Source organism: Sorex fumeus, unplaced genomic scaffold, assembly GCF_029834395.1.
Source record: "Sorex fumeus unplaced genomic scaffold, SorFum_2.1 ptg000024l, whole genome shotgun sequence".
NCBI lineage: Eukaryota > Metazoa > Chordata > Mammalia > Eulipotyphla > Soricidae > Sorex > Sorex fumeus.
Genome location: NW_026606081.1, coordinates 27,445,212 through 27,467,620, shown reverse-complemented (window position 1 = coordinate 27,467,620; position 22,409 = coordinate 27,445,212). Strand labels below are relative to the sequence as shown.

The following is a 22,409-nucleotide window of genomic DNA, read 5'->3' as shown; positions in this document are numbered from 1 at the left end:
GCACATAGTTTGGGCCTAGGCAGCATGAGCAGAGAGGCTAGTGCTCTTGCCTGCAGTCACAGGACCCTGGTTCTTTGTCTGGCTCTCCATACAGCCCCCACCGTCATGCCGAAGTGATTCCTGAGTCAGAGCCAAGAGAACCCCTGAACGAAAGGACCTGGGGGTGGGTTAAGAAGAATTTCAACTAACACACAAATAATGAGCCCAAGACAAACGAGGGGTACAGGGGTTTGAGCTGGGTCTGGGAAGAGTAAGGAAGGGTTATTTTCCTTTTATTTTTTGTTCTCTTCGCTCTGAACAAGAAAAGTTCTGAAGGGGCTGGTGAGATAGCACAGAGGGTAGGGCATTTGCCTTGCACGCAGCCAATCCGGGTTCGATTCCCAGCATCCCATATGGTCCCCTGAGCACCACCACGAGTGATTCCTGCGTGCAAAGCCAAGAGTAAGCCCTGAGCATCGCCGGGTGTGACCCACAAAAGAAAAAAAACATAATGAAAACTTGCCTTGCTTGTGGGATGTGAGATTCAATCCCAGGCATTCCTCATGGTCCCCAGAACCCCACGGGCCCACACCGAATCCCCAAATAAAATAAAAAATCCTCAGTAGAACAGTTGTATGTAGAATTTCCAGGGAGAGAGATTGGCTGCCAAGGCTCTTTATTATCGTGTTAAATGAAGTTCTTCCCAACGCACCTCCAGTTCCTCTGATGGCTGGTACCTTCACCCCCAAACTTCTAGAGATGTTGGAGTTCAAACTGGCTTCTGCCGTTCTCCTCCACGGAGAACAGAGGATATTGGGACTTTTCATTGGTATAGGAATCCCAAAGTTCTCTCCAGGAGGGTGGAAGATACACTGTCAGAAATGGGGGGTGTTGGGGGGGTGGGGTGGGATGAAGGGGCCGGGAACCTGTAAGAATGGGTCGGTTTGAAGAGATCGTACTGCGGGAAGGCACAATCGTCTTCTGTGCTCACGTCTCAGGCACCATAGAGTTGCCGTGAGCCCCCCAAGAAATTATTGCAGCTACCCGGAGCCCAAATCCCAAAATCAAGAAGCCAGAGCCACTTGGCCCATCAGCGCTGTAGGCTATGCTGTGGGATGAGGATCCGGCTTCTCTGTACAGAAATATATATATATATATATATATATATATATATATATATATATATATATATTCCTGCAGAAAGTCTGAGGGTCCTGGGGAGCTACAGCGAGTTCTGGAGCGAGATTAGGACCAGGGGGTGACATTTCATAGAGAAACGTCCCTATGGGGTTAGGGGTTAGGGTTAGGGCTAGGGGTTAGGGGAGGGACAGAGACGCCCCACAGAGCCCTCTCGCAGTGCATTGGCGGAAGAGCCGTGGCCCGACTTTCCTGCCTAAAGATTTCCAGCCCTTGGGTTCGCTTCCATGTGAACCTGCAGGGCACAAGGATGCAGCAGGCCGCCCCAGGCTGTGCAGCGGAACCGAGCATCGAGTTCGCTGGCCTCGCATGGGGCGACCCGGGTGTCGGGACTGAACCCAGCAGCATGGCAAAGTGCTTTGCCCGCAGTAGAGCCCCCTTTCGCAAACGGTTCCTGTCCTGGCCACCCCACACCTTCGCAGCCTTCGGTGGAGGAAGGTGGTGGAAGGAAGACTCAGCTCGGCATACACCCGTTTGGCGTGAAGGAATCCTCTGTGAAAGGCTTTTGTTTGTTTGTGTTTCGGGGACCACACCCTGCGAGATTCTTGATTATCCCCGCCCCTGCATTCAGGAATCACTCCTCACGGTTCTTGGGGGAACGTATGGGGTGCAGGGATAGAACCCGGGTCACCCCATACAAGGCAAGCAAGCGCCTTCACGGCTCAGGATTCGATCCATGGCTGCCCCTAGGCTGCCTGCTTTGATCCTTAACACTGAAGCGAAGTAAAGGGCCGGAAATCCTTGTTGTTGTTGTTTTTTAATTCATTTATTTATTTTCCTTTTGGGGGTGCATACCCAGCGATGCACAGGGGTTCCTCCTGGCTCTGCACTCAGGAATTATCCCTGCCTGTGCTCGGGGGACGATATGCGATGCTGGGAATTGAACCCGGGTCGGCTGCATGCAAAGCAAACACCCTACCTGCTGCCCCAGGGCTGGGAATCTTAAGCGTGGCAAAGTCGGGCCGCGGTAGTTCCGCCAAAACGCCACGTGATGGCGCTGTGGAGCGTTTCCGTTGCTCCCCAGGGACGTTTCTCTACAAATTTCCTCCCTTGGGCTTGCTTCAGTGTTAGGTAGACACGGTAGACACCGTCCTTCCGTTGTTCATTGATTTGCTCAAGCGGGCCCAGTAATGTCTCCATCATGAGACTTGTTGTTACTGTGTTTGGCATATCGAATACATCACGGGTAGCTTGCCAGGCTTTGCCATACTGCTGAGATACTCTCGGTAGCTTACCGGGCTCTCCGAGAGGGGTGGAGGAATCGAACGCGGGTCGGCCATGTTGGCTGCTTGTAAGGCAAACGCCCTACCGCTGTGCTAACGCTCAGTGTTAGGTATGGGGTAATTAAGGATCAAGCACGCAGCTTCAGCCTTGCCTTGCCTTCACAGGACCATCATCTGTCCATCGGCTCCCCATCTGGTACCCCAGTCGTGCTGGGTGGGAATTCTGCAGAGGCAGGAGAGTCCCCTGATCATCTCTGGGTGTGGCCCCAACCATAAACAAACAAGAAAAGTAAAACAAAGTAGCCTCAGTCCCTTGATGGCGAATTCCATCGTCCTAAACTTGGGGGTTCCAAGTTGTATCTTCTTCCATGCCCCCTCCTCCTTGTAGAAGAGGGTTGGGGCACCCTCCGAATGTGGGGTGATGGGGTTTGGGTTGCCCATGACAGAAAACATTTGTAAATGTCTTGGTCACAGTCATAATAAAATGGTTTCAGAACTTTTTTTTTAAATTTTTGCCTTTTGGGTCAGACCCGGCCATGCACAGGGATTACTCCTGCCTCTGCACTCAGGAATCACTTCTGGCGGTGCTCAGGGGACCATATGAAACGCTGGGAATCGAACCCGGATTGACTGTGTGCAAGGCAAACGCCCTACCATCTGCGCTATCCCTTCAGAACTTTTCTTGCTCAGAGCGAAGAGAACAAAAAATAAAAGGAAAATAACCCTTCCTTGCTCTTTCCGGACCTGACTCAAACCCCTGCATCCCTCGTTTTCCAGAGATCAAGCCGGGGCAACCCACCCCAACCCCCAAAGAGATTCAGCTATGTACCCCACAGAGGTCTGAAGGCGGGAATCGAACCTCGGTCACTTGTGTGAAAGACAAGCATTCACACGGCTCCCCTACCGCTGCACCTGTGCAAGCCGCATGCTTGATCCGTAATTGCCCCATACTTAACACTGAAGCAAACCCAAGGGTGGAAAATTCTTAAGAGAAACGGGTCTGGGAAGGGACGGAAATGCCCATAGCGCCACCTCGTGGCGTTTTACTGGGACTACCGTGACCCGATTTTTCCCACACTTAAGCTTTCCAGCCCTTTTCTTTGATTCAATGTGAATTATAGGCTCATTAAGGATCAAGCAAGCTGCAGGGGCCTATGCAACGGGAGCCGAGAGGTTAGGGCTCTTGACTTGCATTCATAGGACCCGGATCCACTCGTAGCTCCCCACAGGGTTCTCCAGTCATGCTGGAGTGATTTCTGAGTCACGTCTGAGTGATTTCAAGTTAGGTCTAGGGTCGTTCAGAAGCAAGCACATAGTTTGGGCCTATGCAGCATGAGCAGAGAGGCTAGTGCTCTTGCCTGCAGTCACAGGACCCTGGTTCTTTGTCTGGCTCTCCATACAGCCCCCACCGTCATGCCGAAGTGATTCCTGAGTCAGAGCCAAGAGAACCCCTGAACGAAAGGACCTGGGGGTGGGTTAAGAAGAATTTCAACTAACACACAAATAATGAGCCCAAGACAAACGAGGGGTGCAGGGGTTTGAGCTGGGTCTGGAAAGAGTAAGGAAGGGTTATTTTCCTTTTATTTTTTGTTCTCTTCACTCTGAGCAAGAAAAGTTCTGAAGGGGCTGGTGAGATAGCACAGAGGGTAGGGCGTTTGCCTTGCATTTTTAACAGACAGCCAGCATTCTGAAAATATGGGCAGTGTCCTGTTGTGGAGGTTATGCCGAGCTGGCTGCTGTGAGCACACGTCTTCAAGGCCAGCATTTCAAGGTCTACTCTGTCCATACCAAACAGTCTTCAGTTATCAATGAAGATGACTTCATTTAGTCACCAAGAAAGCCAAGAATATATTGCCCTAACTTTTAGATAAGGAGAAACTGAGCCAGACTGCTAAGTAATTTATTGACGGTCATGCACACTGAGTTTGTTCGCATCATTTTTCTGGTTCTCCACGGCTCTGTTGCCACATGGTTTGCACTGAATAATTCTGGCTCCAGAATCTACCACCACAGCTTCTACCCTAGTCATTCTCAAGCCTTCTGCACCAGTCACCCTTCACTCTTAACACCTGAGCCATCGTTGATGTGGCTGTATTTGCCAATATGGTTGCCTTTTTTTTTTTTTTTTATACTGAGAACCTGAGGGCTGGGACAAGGCTCAGTGGCCGGTGCTTGCCTTACATGCATCTGGATTCTCACATTTTTAAGCACTTCCTAAGCATTCCCTGGGGTGACCCCGGGCGCTATAATGAATTTGAGAGATTTTTCTAAATATTCATTTTAAAAAGAACAATAAAGGGAGATGGCCCAGTGGCCTAGAACACATGCTTTGCATGCTGAAAACACAAGTTCAATCCAACCACTACCACCCCCAAAAACCATGACCTAGAAAGATTTCTTTTTTCTTTTTTTTTTAAATAAAAGATCTAACTTTACTGAAGCCAAACAGATTAGTGGGGAAATGGCACTGTTTGAGTCTCTTTCTCAATGGTGAGCTGTAATAAGAGACAGCTGGGTTCTCTGTGGCCAGTGTGCCCACGGCGTGCCGTGACTGCTGCAGACACCACTCACAAGAGGATTGAGCAAGAGCCACACTGCATCTTGGCATTGACTTCCCTCGTCCCTGGAAGTCTGCACGCTGCCCCGCGTCTGCAGCACAACTGACTTGACATCAGAAGGGTTGTTTATGAGCAGGTCTGTCTCTTGGTGATGTCAGTTCAGTCTGGCAGCCACTAGATCTACTAAAATTAAGTGGGAGATTCAGTTCTTTAGGGCACGTGTCTTGAGTGAGGTTGGCCCCCCGTAATACACATGGTAGCCCCCAGCACACCCAGGAATGATCCCCCAAGCACTGCAGGGTATGGCCCAAAAGCCCAAAAAGGGAAAAGAAAAGAAGCCGCTTACGAGTGCCACTTTAGGAATGCAAGAGCTACGTCTGGATAGAGAACATCCCCAATATTGCAAGGAGTTCTGTCAGCTCTCTAAGATCAGGGTTGACTTGGAATCAGACTTACTCAAGGCCTGTGACCCAAGTGATAGTACAGCAGGTAGGGTAGTTGCCTTGCACACAGCCGAGCCAGGTTTGATCCCTGGCATCCCATAGGGACCTTCGAGCACAGTCAGGGGTAACCTCTGAGCATCACTGAGAGTGGCCAGAAAAAAAAATACTCAAGGTCAAGTGTGAAGAGAGCATTCTAGCCAGGAGTTCTGTCTTGTGGCCTTTACTACTGATTGCTTTGTGGGATACAGATGTCCTTTTTTCTTTTACTTGAGCATTCTATCCTTCTCCAAAATCACATAATAATTCCTACCTTTCTGCTTTGTGGATGCTTATGGGAAATGCAGCTACAAAATGGGAAAGTGCTTTTTTTCAACCTAAACTTGGGGTTTAGCGGCCTTTTTTTTTTGGTGGGGATGGGGTAGGGTGAGGTAAGCAGGTGTCTATCAGAATTGAACACAGAACCCCACACAAGAAGCTGATGTTCTACCACTGAGCTACTTTACCTGAAGCAGTCTGAGTCCTGAAAATGAGCTGACCCCGTTTTCTATTTTGCTACTCTTTAAGGCTGCTGACAGAACCGGAATCTCCTTCTTGGTGGCCCTTTGGCTCTAAGCTGTGGAAGACACCCTCAGAAACGAGGCCCAGAAAAGATGCCTCCACAGCGAATTCCAAAACTCTCGGGAAAGAAGGGATACTGATTCAAGTTGCTGCTGTTGTTTCTCAGAAAGCAGAATCTCAGGCGAAGCCAGGAAGGCTCACTCTCTTGGTGTCCGGGTTGGAGATCCGTGATTCAAACGCTTTGCTCATGCACAGATTTGAAAGAGATGATGTGGATGACATTAAGGTCCACATATCATAGGAGATCAGCACCCGCCAGCGGTTCATTGGGAAACCAGACATAGCTGATCGCTTAATATCCGCCAAGATGCCTGAGGTCATCCCCATTTTGGAAGTGCAGTTCAGCAGGAAGATCGAGATGTTGGACGATGCCTCAATGCTGCAAAGCACCAGACCCACCTCCACAGCAGAGAAAGGCCGCTCGGTGTGGCGTGCAGGTGAGTGGCCCTGGAGGACTGTGTTCACCGCTGCTTCTCGGAAGAACCCAGTGAGATGGGAGGTTCGACGACTAAATTTCTCAGGAGCAATTTAAGGAAGTGTGAGGCCAGTAGGTGGCAGTGTGATAACATGAAGAAGAGAAGGCAAACAGCTAGGAGAGTCTTGGCTTCTAGGAGAACTTTCCAGAGGCCTCCACGGCAGTGCGGACTGCGAAAGGGTCAGAACCGGAGGTGGGTGGAGAAGGCTCCGGGTTTCTTGGCTTCAGGTGCCAGGGACAAACAGGTACAGTCCCCACAGCAGGGAAGAGCACGTGCAAATTGTTTTTCAAATCACCTTTTTTGTGTGAGGGTGGCTTCAGACTTGACAGCGGCACTGACTGACGACAGAAGCCCGAGAGGGTACCAGAGTTCCCACGCCTCCGTTGCTAGCGTCCCCTGTGACCCATCTCTGAGCCTGGGCGGCAATCTAACCTGCACCGTTCATGCTACACAGAGAAGCCTCTGTAGGGCTTCCGCTGTCCACGACAGTTCATGCTTCCTGGGCATCCCTTCCCGCCCCACCCAGTTGCCCCTCTCTCCCAGGGCACCGAGGAGACCTCACTTTGCTTCTGTCTCCTCAGGCTCTGCACTATGACTGTGTCGGGAGTCTGGAAAAGCAACTCTGGAGCCCTGCCCCCACTGGCTGTGTGGTGTTACCCTGCGGTCCTTGGGAGATGGCTTGGGAGGGTGACTGGAGGCCTGCCCTTCCCTGCATGAGCCGGGGCCATGCCTGTATTTTGTGTTTTGTTCTATTCTATGTGGGCGGGGGCCCTACACAGAGAGCATGTGCTCCAGCCCACTCAGCCATCTCCCGGCCCCAGTGCAAGTGGTTTTTTAGCGTCTTTAATTTCCTTTGAAGGTTCCTCTCGGCTCTTTCCTTCTGAGAGGCTTTATCCACTGTCCTCTCAGCCCAGGGAAATTATTTTTTGTTGTTTTGGAGGCCACACCCAGAAGTGCTCAGGTCTCACTCCTGGCAGGGCTTTGGGTCCATATGGGTTTCATGTAGAAGGTCGGCCATGTATAAGGTAGGTGTCCTCCCCGCCATTCCATCTCTCGGCCCCCAGCCCAGGGAAATTGTTGCCTAACTCATCTCTCCGTGTGCCTTTCTGCTCTCAGAGTGGAATTAGTGTACATTCCAGACTCCACTGAACGTTCACCTGCAGTTCCCCCAGCAGACAGGTCAGGGGGTTGCCAAGGACATACACAACTGGTTGTGGCAGTAAATAAAGGTCCAGGGCACTGGAATCTCGCATGGGATTCTGACCTGGGGACCTCACTGGCCATTGACGCATCCCATGTGGGAGCTAGGGCATGGCACCACTGACCCCCTCCATCAGACCCTCTGAAGGGACCAGCCAGGACTGAAGAAGCTGAGGACAGTTCTGTCCATGTAAAACCCTGATCATCTCTGAGCCCACGTTGAGGCGAGAAGCTATGTCTAGTGGATGGAAGAAAGTACAGAGTTCACTCTAGGCCCAGTCCTGCTCCTAAGGCCCCCTCCTCATCCCTAGAAAGTGAAATAATCTCATTTAACGTAAACAATCTATTCTTGTTTGGCTCAACTGTGATGATTAATGACTTGAGAGACACACACACTTTTTTTTTTTTACTGAACCAAGTAATTTTTTCCAGGAAGGCCACTTCAAAAAAAGTGGGCTAACAGAGTCAGCAGCTTGGCTCTCATCACAGAGCCTGGAGGTGGCCAGATCTGTGATCCTAAGTGACCCACCGCTCACTGGGGAAATAGACCTCCTCGTGATGGTCCCAGTTCAAGGGAAAGGGGTCAGAGCATCGCCACCTAAGTTTCTAATTTTGGTAAAATAAAACCCAAGGGTGGGACACATCATAAGACACTAAATACCCATCTTCTGGAATTGTCGTACCATATTTGATAGGGTTCAAATATGGTAACACCTACAAGGGTGATTAGAGGTCACCCCAAAAGCCTCTATCCCTCTTGGAAAGACTGGCAAGCTACCGAGAGTATTCTGCCCGCACGGAAGAGCCTGGCAAGCTATCCGCTGTGTATTCGATATGCCAAAACCAGTAACTACAACTGGTCTCATTCACCTGACCCTGAAGGCTTCACCGACATGGCAGCACTGAGAAGGATGAGAAAGGAGAGGCCGACAAAATCTCAAGGCCGACCTAGGCTGCCACAACGAAGGAAGACAAAAATGATCGTCTGTACTTTCAATGCACGTACGCTAGCATCAGATGCATCCATCGAGGACCTGATGGTACAAGCGCGAATGATCAAGTACGACATCATTGGTCTGACCGAGACAAGAAGGCACGAGTCTCACCATGCCGTTTTCGACACTGGAGAAGAATTGTTCCTCGGAACATGCGATAAAAGAGGTGTTGGAGGCGTCGGTGTCCTTGTCAACACAAACTTGGCCAAGAGCATTGATTCATTCGAATGCCTAACAACCTGAATTGGATGTTTACATTTGAATAGATGTGGCTCACTGCCTGCAGTTTCTATCTTCGTTGTCTACGCACCAACATCTCATTATGATGAAAGAGAAATCGAGAAGTTCTACATGGAACTGGAGAAGTTCTATAAAGAAGACCACACCTTCTACAAGATCATTGTGGGTGATTTTAATGCCAAGATAGGACCGAGAAGATCAGCTGAAGAACTTCACATCGGGACCCATGGCCTAGAATGGAACGAACAGGGTGAGAGACTGTCTGAGTTCATCATGTCGACCAAGACCATTCATGGTAACTCACAGTTCCAGAAGGCAGAATCTAAACTATGGACATGGGAGTCTCCCGGTGGACGATTCCACAACGAAATAGACCACATCATATTCAATCGACGGTTTTGCCTGACTGATGTCGCTGTTGTCCCAAAATTTCGAACGGGATCGGACCACCGTCTCCTTCGTGCAAAATTCTACTTCACAGAGTGGGGAGAAAGGGCTGCAAAGTTCAAAAAGAGAACTCCCAGAATGACCACCAACTGGGAACTCTTTGGTACTATTGCGGCAACATGGGAAGATGCCATTGTTGACAACATTGACGAGGAATACGATCGACTGGTTCAGCACCTCCATGAATGTGCGAGGAACGCCAAGAGAGAGATAGCCACAAAAAGTCGCCTATCTTCGAAAACTCTTGAGCTAATTAGCCAGCGTGGTTTGGCGCATGCCTCAGGCAACTGCAAGCTAACGTCCGAGCTTGCAAAGCAGTGCAGAGATGCGATCAAGGAAGACCTCAAAGAGAGAAGAGCAGAAGTACTGGTAGATGCGGCAGAAGCCGGGAAAAGTATTCGTAACGCCCGCCTGTCCTTCGCCAACTATAAGACCAAGATGGCTGCCCTCCGACGTCCTGATGGATCCATCACATCCTCCAGAACGGCAATGGAGAAGCTTATCCATGACTTCTACTCAAATCTCTTCGATAGCCATGTCCACATGCTGACATACCAAATTCCACAGGATGGGTATGTCGTTCCCAACGTTCTCCCTTCCGAAATCCGACACGCCATTTCGTCGGTAAAGAAACAAACAGCATCCGGCCCAGACAAGGTCAGACCTGAACACCTGAAGAACCTGCCGTCAGTACTCATCAATACACTGGCTCGGCTCTTCACTCGCTACCTGTCTGAATGCAAGGTTCCGTCCCAATGGAAAACCAGCAGGACCGTACTACTGTTCAAGAAGGGAGACATCCATGACATCGGCAACTATCGCCCGATCTGCCTATTGTCTGTCATCTACAAGTTGTTCACTCGAGTCATCCTGAATAGGATTGGCAGAACACTAGATGAAGGACAACCATGTGAGCAAGCAGGGTTCCGCAAAGAATTCAGCACCATTGACCATATCCACACGATAACCAAGCTCATTGAGGTTTCTCGGGAGTTCAAGATGCCACTCTGCTTAACGTTCATTGATTTAAAGAAGGCCTTTGATTCTGTTGAGATGGAAGCGGTCATTGAAGCCCTAGCCAATCAGGGCATTCAAGCCCAATACATCAGGATCCTCTGTGAGCTGTATTGCGGATTCACTACCAGGATCTCACCATTCTACAAAGAAGTGATCGTTGATGTCAAGAGAGGGGTGCGGCAGGGTGATACCATTTCACCGAAACTCTTCAGTGCCACCCTCGAGAACATCATGCGACGACTGAAATGGGAAGGAATGGGAGTGAAGATAGATGGTCGGCAACTACACCACCTCCGCTTTGCTGATGACATTGTTTTAATAACACCAAACATCAGCCAAGCGGCACAAATGCTGGCCGACTTTGACCGTGAGTGTGGAAAGGTAAGACTACAGCTGAATCTTACGAAGACGATGTTTATGAGAAACAGCCTTGTTCCTGACGCCCCATTCGCTCTCAATGGAATGACCATCTCCGAATACAACAGCTATGTGTACCTAGGTCGAGAGGTCAACATGACAAATGACCTGGCACCCGAGCTGCGCAGGAGGAAGAGAGCGGCTTGGAACGCCTTCAAGAACGTCGAAGAAATAGCTAAGAGGACGAAGAACCTCCGGCTCCGGGCACATCTCTTTGATTCCACTGTTCTTCCTGCATTAACATATGCCTCAGAGACCTGGGCCCTATGCAAACAAGATGAGAACGCTATTCAGGTCTCCCAAAGAAGAATAGAAAGAGCTATATGCTTGGAATATCACGTTTCACTCAAATGAGAGAACGAATCCGGAGTTCTGACATCCGTCGACGATCAAGGATCAGGGACGCTGTCTCATTTGCCAAGGTGTCAAAAATCAGATGGGCTGGTCACGTAATGAGATTTAAAGACGACCGTTGGACTAGAGCTGTTACTGATTGGATTCCACGGAATGTCAAGAGACCGCGTGGCCGCCCACCTACCAGATGGTCAGACTTCTTCATCAAGATCATGAACGATCGGTTTGAGGCCCTTCATGTTCCCGGAGCGAACAGATGCCATTGGGCTACACTAGCACGCGACAGGGACAAATGGAGACGTTACTGGCGCCTGCTCGAGCAAATCGACGACTAACGGGAAGTTAAGTGATTAAGTGATTAAAACCCAAGAATTAAAAAAATCCTGCTTTGTCTTTCTTTCTGGGTGTTTAAGTAAAACCATGCAGTTCCACGTTGGCTCTGTCATACAGCTTCAGGGTTGACCATGGAGCCTGAACCTGAACCCAACCCTCACAGGTGCATGCTGGGCTGAAAAAAAAAATAAACAGCATGAGAGTACACAAAGGAATGAAAACTGAGACGGGCCAGCACCATTGTTGCGGGCCAAGGCAAAGTAGCCGCCTTTGGGACAGACCTGATGTTAGAGGACCTGTGCTTAAGTGGCTTTTGCAGGCAGGGTGCATAGAAGATCAGGACAGGCTGAGAGATGCAGCTGCAAATCGTGTGCACTTCAGGAGCCCACGGAACCACCGGGATGCAGGCGAGGAAGTTATTTTCGCTGCCACAGGCTTGCATGCCCTGCTGTTGGCCTTTCCTTCAGGCTAATTATAACTAGTGGAACACGTCAGTACGTCTTCTAGCCTGGCTCTTACTGCTCTGTGCTGACCGGGTGAGAATGCTGCTGCTCAACTTAGTGACAGTTCAGCTGGCGATGACCCAGGTGACCCTGAATTGCCACGAATAGGTGAGCCCCTCGGTGCTGGCGTGGGGAGACCTTCTATAGCAGTGGCTAACAAGACACAGGTGCACGTGGCTGCTGGTCCATAGTGGGGTGGTTTCAAGCCACTGTTTTAGAACAGTTTTCCTGAAAGATGTGGAGCAGACCCACAGCCATCTGAGTGGATATTGCATCACGCACGCTTATTCTGAGACTGGAATTGAGGCTTCTGCATCCAAGGTAGGGCGTGGAGGTTCTGTGTAGGCTGTGCTCCTCGTGAGGGTCCCAGTTCAAGGGAAAGGGGTCAGAGAATCGCCAGGTGTGCCTCCATCCCCACCCCCAGGCCCCTAACAAAAGAATGCTTCGAGGAGCAGAAAGAGAGGGATGTCTGTGCACATGGGAGGCAGAGGCCAGGACTCGCATGACCACCAAGTTCTGGGACGGCTGGCTGAGCTGCTGCTCCTCAGGCCCCAGAGAGCTTTGCCCTTAAGGATCTCCTCTTCCTTCAGCTGCTCAGGGCGGCAGGGTCCTGTGTTCTCCATGTCCTGGTGCTGTTCGCTAAACAGCATCTCCCACCAGAGGGCGCACAGCCAGTCTCTGCAGCTCCAGGACTGAGTTCCAGAGGTGTATGGCCACAGGCTGACAGATGCCCGTCTGGACTCAGGTCCCAGGGCTGTAGCTGTAGTTGGCTCTTCCAGCAGAGGACAGGTGGCCCCTCGGGAGGGGCCATGAGCATTTATCACCCAGCACATGTGCTGCTATGCAACACTCTGTCCAGGCTCCTCGGACCCAGCTCAGTGCCCAGCTTCACCCCAGGTGAACCGGCAGCCCCGCTGACCATTCCCTGTGCTCCCTAGAGCCCCAGTGTCTGGGCTGGTAAGTGGCACTGCAGTTCCCACTGGGGCATGTAGTGATTTTCTAACCAGGTTCAACAAGTGGGTAAGGCTGCAGTGCCACACCCAGGGGTGCTCAGGGCTCACTTCTGGCTCTGCACTCAGGAATGGCTCCTGGTGGCACTCAGGGGACCATGTGGGATGCCGGGGATAGAATCAGGTCAGCCACATGCAAAGCCAGTGCCCTACCTGCCACCGTACCATTCCTCTGTCCTCTCCATTTGGGGGCCACACCCAGCAGTGCTCAGGGTGCTCACCCCTGACTCTGTGCTCAGGGGTCGGTCACTCCTGGTGGGGCCCAGGGGGCCTTATGGGATGCCAGAGATAGAACCCAGGTCGGCCACATGTAAGGCAAGTGCCGTACCCACTGTACTATCACCTGAACTATCAATTGTTTTTTTAATGCTACAAATCTTAAGACCTTTCTTAAAAGAAAAATTTACCATTCACTCTCACCCAGACAGAAATCCTTTCTCCTGAGAGCTGGTCGGAGGACAGTCCTCTGAACTCTTGGAAGCAGCCCTGGGTTGGGACTAGAAGAGTGAGCTGGACATGTTCTGTACCACATGCTTAGTGGAGCAGATGTTCAGGAGAACAGCTGTCCCTGCCCCCCGACAGGCACAGAGGCTGCTGACCAGTGGGATCCCTGTGAGATAGGGCCATCTCAGACACACGCTTGTGAAGGCTGTGAAAGTCCCTGCACTGTGTCTGTTCCAGGCCGTGATGTTGCTGTTTGACTTTCCAAACAGCAACAGCATTTTGATGTGCCACAGCATTCCAGGGGATCCGTCGTCAGGGAACCAATAAGGCGAGTCTCTCCAGCTGCAGGCCAGCGAGCCACAGATTTCTGAGGGCAAAACTCAGGAGCTGAAACAGGTAACTTGTGTCCTGAGAACCTAAGTGCTAACAGGCATTCACCGCCTTTCTCTGGAGGCAGCTTGTTTTTCTTTCCGACGCGAGACAAGCTCTCGATGAGCTCACACTCGGCTCACCTGCAGGGATCTGGTAGGACGTCTACCCTGGTGTACAGAAAGGACAAGCTTTGCCCACTGACAGTCTCTAAAGGTCTTCACATCCTGGACACACCTTTGCCCCTGGGGCAGCCCCTGGTCTTTGTGCTTGGGTATATGCATACAAATGCCTTTGTGTCCCAGGAACACTACAGATACTGTGGAGACACAGAGGCACAAATGCACGCTCCCTGGTTGTGTATTACAGACATGCTGTGCACCTGTGTGTTGTATGCATGTCCGTGTTGTGTGTACTAGTGTGTGCATGTGCTCTCGTGTGTGTTCAGCTGAAGGTGTGCTCACTTTGAGATCCCCTGCAGTGCTTACCAGTGGACTCCTGAGGAGGGTCACCATTGACTGACAAGGAAACTGAGGTCTAAGTACCATTTGCTAGAAATACTTTTTAGCTGTCTTCACCTAAAAAGCAAAAAGTGGGACCAGGGAGAGCTGGGGAGGCTTTGTGCCTTTGACCCTAAGCACCGCAAGGGAGTGATCCCAGGCACAGAGCTGGGATAAGTCTCTGATCACCTCTGAGTGTGATTGAAAAACTAAATAAAAATTGAAAGTGAAAAGCAAATCCTTAGTACACTCACACTGTTCAGTGCTCAGGTTTTCCGAGCCATATAATTTTAAAGACGTGGTGGTTTTTTTCTCCCACAGTTCATTTGAGAAGCTGTCTGCAAATCCAGCGGTTAGCAACCTGCTACTCTCCCATTGTCTCTGCAGGTGACCATTTGGTACTGAGCTGGAGCTGAAGAGGCAGTACAGGGTTCGCGTGCTTGCCTCCCAGGCAGCTGACCCAGTTTCAGTCCCCAGCAGCACATGGTTCTTCAGACACTGCCAGGGGTGGCCTGGGTGGTCCCTGCCACCGCAGGGCCCAAGAAGCCCTCGCACAGACTGGCCCTGCCTGATTGGCTGAGAGAGTAGGGATGGCCCCCGGGGCCCTGACACTGCTCGGAAGGTCCCCTGCATGCAGAGCCTGTGCTGCAGCCCTTTGTCATCTTCCAGACCAGTCGGGCTTGGTTTTTCGTGAGAAAGACGGCGTTTTGCCTGCTGGTTCTGGTGCAGTCCTGTAGTTTCTGAGAGGGCCCTTCTGAGCCATGGTGTGCGGGCGAGGCTGCCATGAATAAGAGCCTACAGCTGTCCACCCTGAGGGCGTATGTGCTGGTGAGCGCTGTGGGGCCAAACGAGAGCACTGTGGGTCTGGACACTGGAGGACGAAGTGGTCACCAACAGTAGTCGGGTGAGGAAGACCTCATTCCGTGAGATGGAATAAGGTTTTTTTGAGTAGAACACATGTTTCCAATCTAGGCAAGAATTCTTAGCTATGTAGCTACAGCTAAAGCATAAGTAGGAATGAGTTAAATTTCTGGGGAAAACAAAAATGCAAGAAAACCCCCTCCATTCAGCTGTGGTTTTTGTTGCAAATGCTATCAAAGTCATTATGTGGAAATGTGTCTTGGTGATTTAAACTGCAGTTGGAAGTGCTGAGAGAGAAGGTTCACTGTGATTTCACCAGGGAACAGCCGTGCTTGGAAGTGTGCCAGGCCCCAGCCATGTGATGGCAGTTAGGGTCCATCCGCTGTTGCCGAACTGTGGCCTCCACCATCAGACTGGGCGGGCATGTGGTGAAGGGTGGAGGGTGAGAGAACTACATGGACTGTGGTGGCTTGGCAGCATCCCCTGAATATTTTCTAGTGTCTGATGTGCTCTACTTTTCCCGTCGTGGAACTGCTTACTAGGTCTGTGACTATCACATACTTGATCCAGTACTGGGAAACGATAAACCAGGAGCATTCTTGGGCTTTTTCCTAAGTGTTTCAGTGTTTCCATTTTTTGTTCTTTTCTTGTCAAGTTCCTTCGATCCTTCTTAATCTTGACTTGTCCAGTCATTCTGTGTTTGATGTTTCTCCATCCTGCTTCCCTTTAACCACTAAAGAACCAGGTGAAAGTCTAGCATCGCCTGGTCTGTAAGCTTTTCAGCTGTGGACCAGAGGCCTGATCCAATTGTGGGGCTGTTTCTGAACCCTGCCAGCACCCGACCACGGAAAGGGACCCCACACCACATGCCTCTCATGCTAGTGCACTATGTGTGAACTTGTGTGAAGAGTTGGGGCCTATTTTTAATCTCTGGTGACATTTAGGGCATACAGTCTTCCTCTGGTATGTACAGACATACACAATAAGCACAAAAATCCAAGTGGATTTGTTCAGTTCAGCCCCAAAGTCTGTTCCCTGGGAACTTAGGCAGCCCGTGAGTCTGTACAAGGAGCAGAGTTCGGATTGTGTTTGGGGGTGAGGAGGTGAATGAGGAAGGCAGTGGGTAGTGCACGTCCATCTCTGTCTTTCCCCCTCTGCTTGCTTAGTGGCAGAACCTTGGCTCTCCTCGGTAACGAACCAAAATAATTCTATAGGAGAAAGGGTGACGGGCCTTTACTTACGATGACCTATTGCGAGGCGTGAGGGAGACAGCTGGAAGGGCTGGAGGGCACCTGCATACAGGAGCCCTGGGGTGCCCCTTGGCCTCACATGGTCCCCCCAAGTACCACTGGACATATCCCAAAATGGCAGCAATGAAAAAGACAACCATAGAAGAAGACATAAATGTCCTTTCCTTTCCCTTTTGTTCCCCCACCCACACTCTAGAAATTAAAACATTTCATCTGTAGTGGCTATCTCTTTGGCCTCCTCCCCAAATCAGAGAGACTAATCTGTTTGTTGTCATTGTTGTTGTTGTTTTGATCTAAGAAAATGGTACTCAGTAGAAGTTCCTCATCCCAAAAATAAATGTCTGAATCAGTGAATAATGTGTGTTTACTGTCCACTGGGAAAGATGGTGCCTACATTTCCTTGGAGAACTGTTATGCGGAATTAGAGTGACACGCACGATTATTCCCATCATCCATGGCCATGGGCGCGACCACCAGTTCTCCAAGAACGCTCATTTTAGAATTGGCATCTGTTCCAGAAGAGGGGTGGTTCCCTGTTGCGCACTGCAGACTTGAGGGCAGTCTGCCCTAGATGGGCAGGGAGGACTTGAAGACACTCTGCTGGGCAGACAGTGTGGACCCAAGGGGCAGAACTGGGGCCAGGCCACAGTCCCCATCAGGGTCATCGAGCTAGGCACAGTCATCTAGGTTTTCTCCCATCAACAGTTTGGAATCATTTAAGAGTTTTGAACAAGGAATGATGAGATGATTTCAGATTGTTTATACCTTCTCTTCAGGTCCCCTTGCTGTTCTGTGCTTTCTTCTGAATCTTTTCCAGACTGTTCATTAGGTGAAAAAGATCTTGGAGGATTTATCCTCACAGTATCAAAGAAATCAGGAGGCCTCACTAGAGATGGAGGAGGAAGAGAAGCATGTCAGTTCTGAAAATTGTTCCTAAAAGAGAAGGAGAATGATAAAAGAAAGTAAAGGAACAAAATGTTGACTGAAAATGGTACAGAAATTTTGATTTACAAAACTGACATAAACATTCAGGTATTCAGTTTAGGAAAGGTTGGGGGGGGGGTCGCCAGAGTCAAACCTGGCAGTGCTTTGAGAACTGTGTAGTGCCAGGGACAAAACCCAAGGCCTCACGTACACAAGACATGCATCAGCGTCTTGGGCCCCTCTTGGTAATTCTTGTCAAATAAAAATTTTTTAGAAATCAAATACTCAAAGTATTGATATTTTATGTTTATAAAGATCAAATGGCTGAAGAAAAATGAAGAGGTAAGGATAAAACTGATGAAGCACAAATTGCATTTAAAATTAAAAAATTGCCTAAACATGTATCGTGTGTGTGTGCGTGTGTGTGTGTGATAATGTATTGTGTGTGTGTGATGTCTCTGTGTAGTACTGGAGTTCAAACACGAACACATAAACACACAGTGTCTATTACTGAGTCACATCACTTAATCCAATCACCTGCTATTTTCAAGACAATTAGAAAGTTAAATGGATTACAAGAAAGAAAACAGTGAGAATAAGATGAGTGCAGAGAAATGAAACAAAGCAATTAGAAAGCAATAGATGTAGAGCAGATAACAAAAATAAAATCTAGGATAACTTTCATATCTAAAGCAGAAAGCATAACTTATGAAAAAGAAAAAATACTTTGGAAGAAAATTTCTTCACATAAAAAATGGATGTATGGATCAAGAACTCATAAGCTTTTAAAAAGAAGTGTCAGAAAAACCAAACAAATAGCATATGACCTTACATTTCTTGAATTTCAATGGTTAAGAGTTCTTTAATGCAATAGTCAAAGAAATCAAGACTCATGCAAAGTATGATATCATCTAAGGACTTCAAACAATCACATTTAAGTGTATAGAGATAGCTAGGTAGATAGATAATATTTATAGTAGATAGATAAATAGGTAGATAGGTAGATAAATAATGTAGTTAACTAGATAGATAACATTTATAGTAGATAAGTAATATAGATAATGTAGCATATTTATAATTAAACATGGCATAAGTAGTAGAACATAAGACTCTGGGTTTGATCCACAGCACTAAGCATTACTTGGTGTGTCCCCCACAACAATGATAATTTCTAGTAGAGTATAAAAAGATTGGAAAAATGGAGTTATGGGATGTTTTATATATTATATATAACAATATATATATATATATATATATATATACCAAGCTCATTTACAAAGCAACTGTAAAACAACAAAAAGAAATTTTTTATATTTTTTATCATTTTTTTTATTAGTGAAACACCATGAGGTACAGTTATAGACTTATAAATTTTTGTGCTTGGGTTTCAGTTATACAATGATCAAGTACCCATCCCTCCACCAGTGCCCATCCTCCACCACCACGGGTCCCAGCATCCCCCCCACCCCCATCCCCCCCGACCCACCCTGCCGCTGTGGCAGGGCATTTCCCCTTGTTCTCTCTCTCTTCTTTTGGGTACTGTGTTTTGCAAGAGAGGCATTGAGTGGCAATCATGTTTGGTCTATAGACTACTTTTGGCATGTCTCTCCCACCCTAGGAGGGTCTTCACAACACCCTTTATTTAGTGCTCTCTTCTCTATCTTTTGGTTATGGAATAATTCATGAAACACAAGTCTATGAGCCTTTTGGGAATGAATGTAGCATCCAAACCATTCTAGCCATACAGTTAGGGCTGATATTACGTATTGAAGAGTCTATATATAAAACTTAGACCAATGTTTATAGATGGCTATAAAAATAACTTTATATTTAATAATACACATGTGATCAATATATAAGACTTAAGAACTTGAAAGAGTATCTAGGGCAACCAAGTCAAACAGAATAATAAAAGAATAATAAAGAGAAGCTGAGGCTGATAGGAAACAAGATTATTGGGAGAAATAAAAAATCATGGCACTTGTGGAGACCATTTGCATGGATATTATATTTCCAAGAGTAAAGAAAGAAGTAGTAAAGGGGTCTAAATTAATCAGAAAAGAAAAGCAAAGTCAACAGAAACCAATTCACAAAGAAAATGTGTTCTATTTTTTTTCTTCATGTGAATTTAGTTATTGTTAATGAGGCGTAGTTTACAACAGTATTGAAATTTTTGCTCTGTGGTTTGAGAGCTACTACACCAATCTCTCCACTAGTGGTTCAAGATCTGCCCACCATCACACTGCGTTCCATTCTGGCCTTCTCAATCACGGTTCTATGGTCATGTTCTGTTCTTTATCTTCTTTAAAAACAGGATTACTCCCTATTCAAGTTTGTGTATGGACAAATAGTTGATAACTTCTAGAAACTATATGTAATTCCACAGTGGGCTTGCATCTTGTTGTATTGATCCATAATCAGTCCAATTATAAGCACCTAAGTTATCTAAGCACTAACAACCACTATTTTTGTGTTCCTTCAGGGCCAGTGGAAGAGCCTCACTGATGTCTGTACCTCATATACCCCATATTAAGGTAAAGGTAAAGGCCCTCCCGTTGATCGTCGATTTGCTCGAGCGGGCCCAGTAACGTCTCCATTGGAGACTTTGTTGTTACTGTGTCTGGCATATCGAATACTTCGGTAGCTTGCCGGGCTCTCCGAGAGGGGCGGAGGAATCGAACTCGGGTCGGCCATGTTGGCCGCTTGTAAGGCGAACGCCCTACCCGCTGTGCTATCGCTCCAGCCCATATTACACTCTACAATCGGAGTTAAAATTTAGAACGTGGGCTACAGGGAGATCTCAATGGGTTGGAGCTCAGGCTTAGCCCATAGAGGCCTAGATTTCATACAAAGTCCACATGGACCCCTGAGCACCTCCAGGAGCAACCCCTGAGCACAACTGAGGAGAACTGAGTGTGGCCCCTGAAAGAACAAAAAAAAATTGAGAATGTTACCCATATCTTTACCTAAAGATAACTACCAGCATGATATTTGCTCTGTTTATTTAAAGGGAAAAACTCAACAACAGTTTTATCCTCTGTGTATGCCTTTGGTTTAGCCCATTTCAAACTTTATACACAATGAATCATCATCATAAAGAGAGGGGTTCAACAGGGTGATACAATTTCACTGAAACTCTTCAGTGTCACCCTCAAGAACGTCATGCGATGACTGGAATGGGAAGGAATGGGAGTGAAGATAGATGGTCAGCAACTACACCATCTCCACTTTGTTGATGACGTCGTTCTAATAATACCAAACATTAGCCAAGTGGCACAAATCTGGCCGACTTCTACCGTGAGTGTGGAAAGGTCGGACTGCAACTGAATCTCATGAAGACAATGTTTATGAGAAACGGTCTCATAAACTGATGTTCAATTCTCTCTGAACAGAATGAACATCTCTGAATGCAACAGTTATATGTACCTACGTCAAGAACTCAACATGATGAACGACCTGGCACCTGACTTGCATGGGAGGAAGAGAGCGGCTTGGAACGCCTTCAAGAGCTCCAAAGAAATAGCTAAGAGGACAAAGAACTCTGGCTCCAGGTATATCTCTTGACTCCACTGTTCTCCCTGCACTAACATATGCCTTAGAGACCTGGGCCCTATGAAAACAGGACAAGAACGCTATTCAGGTCTCCCAAAGAGGAATCAAAAGAGCTATGCTTGGAGTACCATGCTTCACTCAAGTGAGAGAAAGAATCTGGAGTTCTGACCTCCATCGACAATTGAGAATCAGGGACTCTGTCTCATTTGTCAAGGTGTTGACAATCAGATGGGCTGGACACGTAATGAGATTTGGAGATGACCGTGGGACTAGAGCCTTTACCAACTGGATTCCACGGACGTCAAAAGATCGCGTGGCTGCCCACCTATGAAATGATCAGACTTCTTTGTCAAGACCCTGAATGATTGGTTTGAGGCTCTCTGTGTTCCTGGAGCAAGCAGACGCCATTGGGCTACACTAGCACATGCCAGAAATAATGGAGAGTTACTGGCACCCGCTTGAGCAAAGTAACTTTATGTCAAGTGATCAAGTGATCAAGTGATCAAGTGATGGACTATGAATCATACTATACATGCCTTTAATTATTACTTTCCTCTTTCCTTCAATGTCTTTTTAAATTTTTTTTTGCTTTTGGTTCACATCCAGCGATGCACAGGGGTTACTCCTGGCTTTGTTATATTTCAGTGTGTGAAATTGAAGTTTCTTCTGCCATACTTGGACATTTTTGTATTGTTTTCATGTCAATAGCCTGTTGGACCTTGGACCTGACTGCTGTAATATTGGCAATAGCGTCAATTGATCTAAAGCTAGATCAAATTGTGTTGCTATTAAAAGAGATGTTGAATTTGATTCTTTGAACTCTGGATTATCAGAGAAAAATTTATCCAGAATCAGCTTGCTCTTAATCTATTTCAATAGTTAAGAGAATATAAGGGCATATGATCATATCAATAGATGCAGAGAAAGCATTTGACAAGATCCAGCACCCCTTTATGATGAAAACCCTAGCCAAAATGGGTATAGAGGGGACTTTCCTCAACATAGTTAAAGCCATCTACCACAAGACTACAGCAAGCATCATCCTCAATGGGGAAAAACTGAGAGCCTTCCCTCTAAGATCAGGGACGAGACAAGGATGCCCACTATCTCCACTGCTGTTCAATATAGTATTGGAAGTACTAGCAATAGCGATTAGGCAAGAAAAAGATATTAAGGGCATTCAGGTAGGAAAGGAAGAAATCAAGCGCTCACTATTCGCAGATGATATGATACTATACTTAGAGAACCCAATAATCTCCACCAAAAAACTCCTAGAAACAATAGACTTGTATAGTAAAGTTGCAGGCTATAAAATAAATACCCAAAAGTCCATGGCTTTCCTATACGCAAACAGTGAGAGAGAAGAAAGCTACATGAAAAAAACAATCCCGTTCACAATTGTGACCCAGAAAATCAAGTACCTAGGAATCAGCTTAACTAAGGAAGTAAAGGATCTGTACAAAGAAAACTACAAAACGCTACTTCAGGAAATAAAAGAG

At 47.8% G+C, this 22,409-nt stretch overlaps 1 pseudogene; it reads left to right on the top strand.

The window, feature by feature from the left end:
- The first annotated feature begins 913 nt into the window (after positions 1 to 913).
- The window catches only part of LOC130023736 (synaptosomal-associated protein 47-like), a 31,913-nt pseudogene continuing 10,417 nt past the window's right edge, over positions 914 to 22,409 (top strand).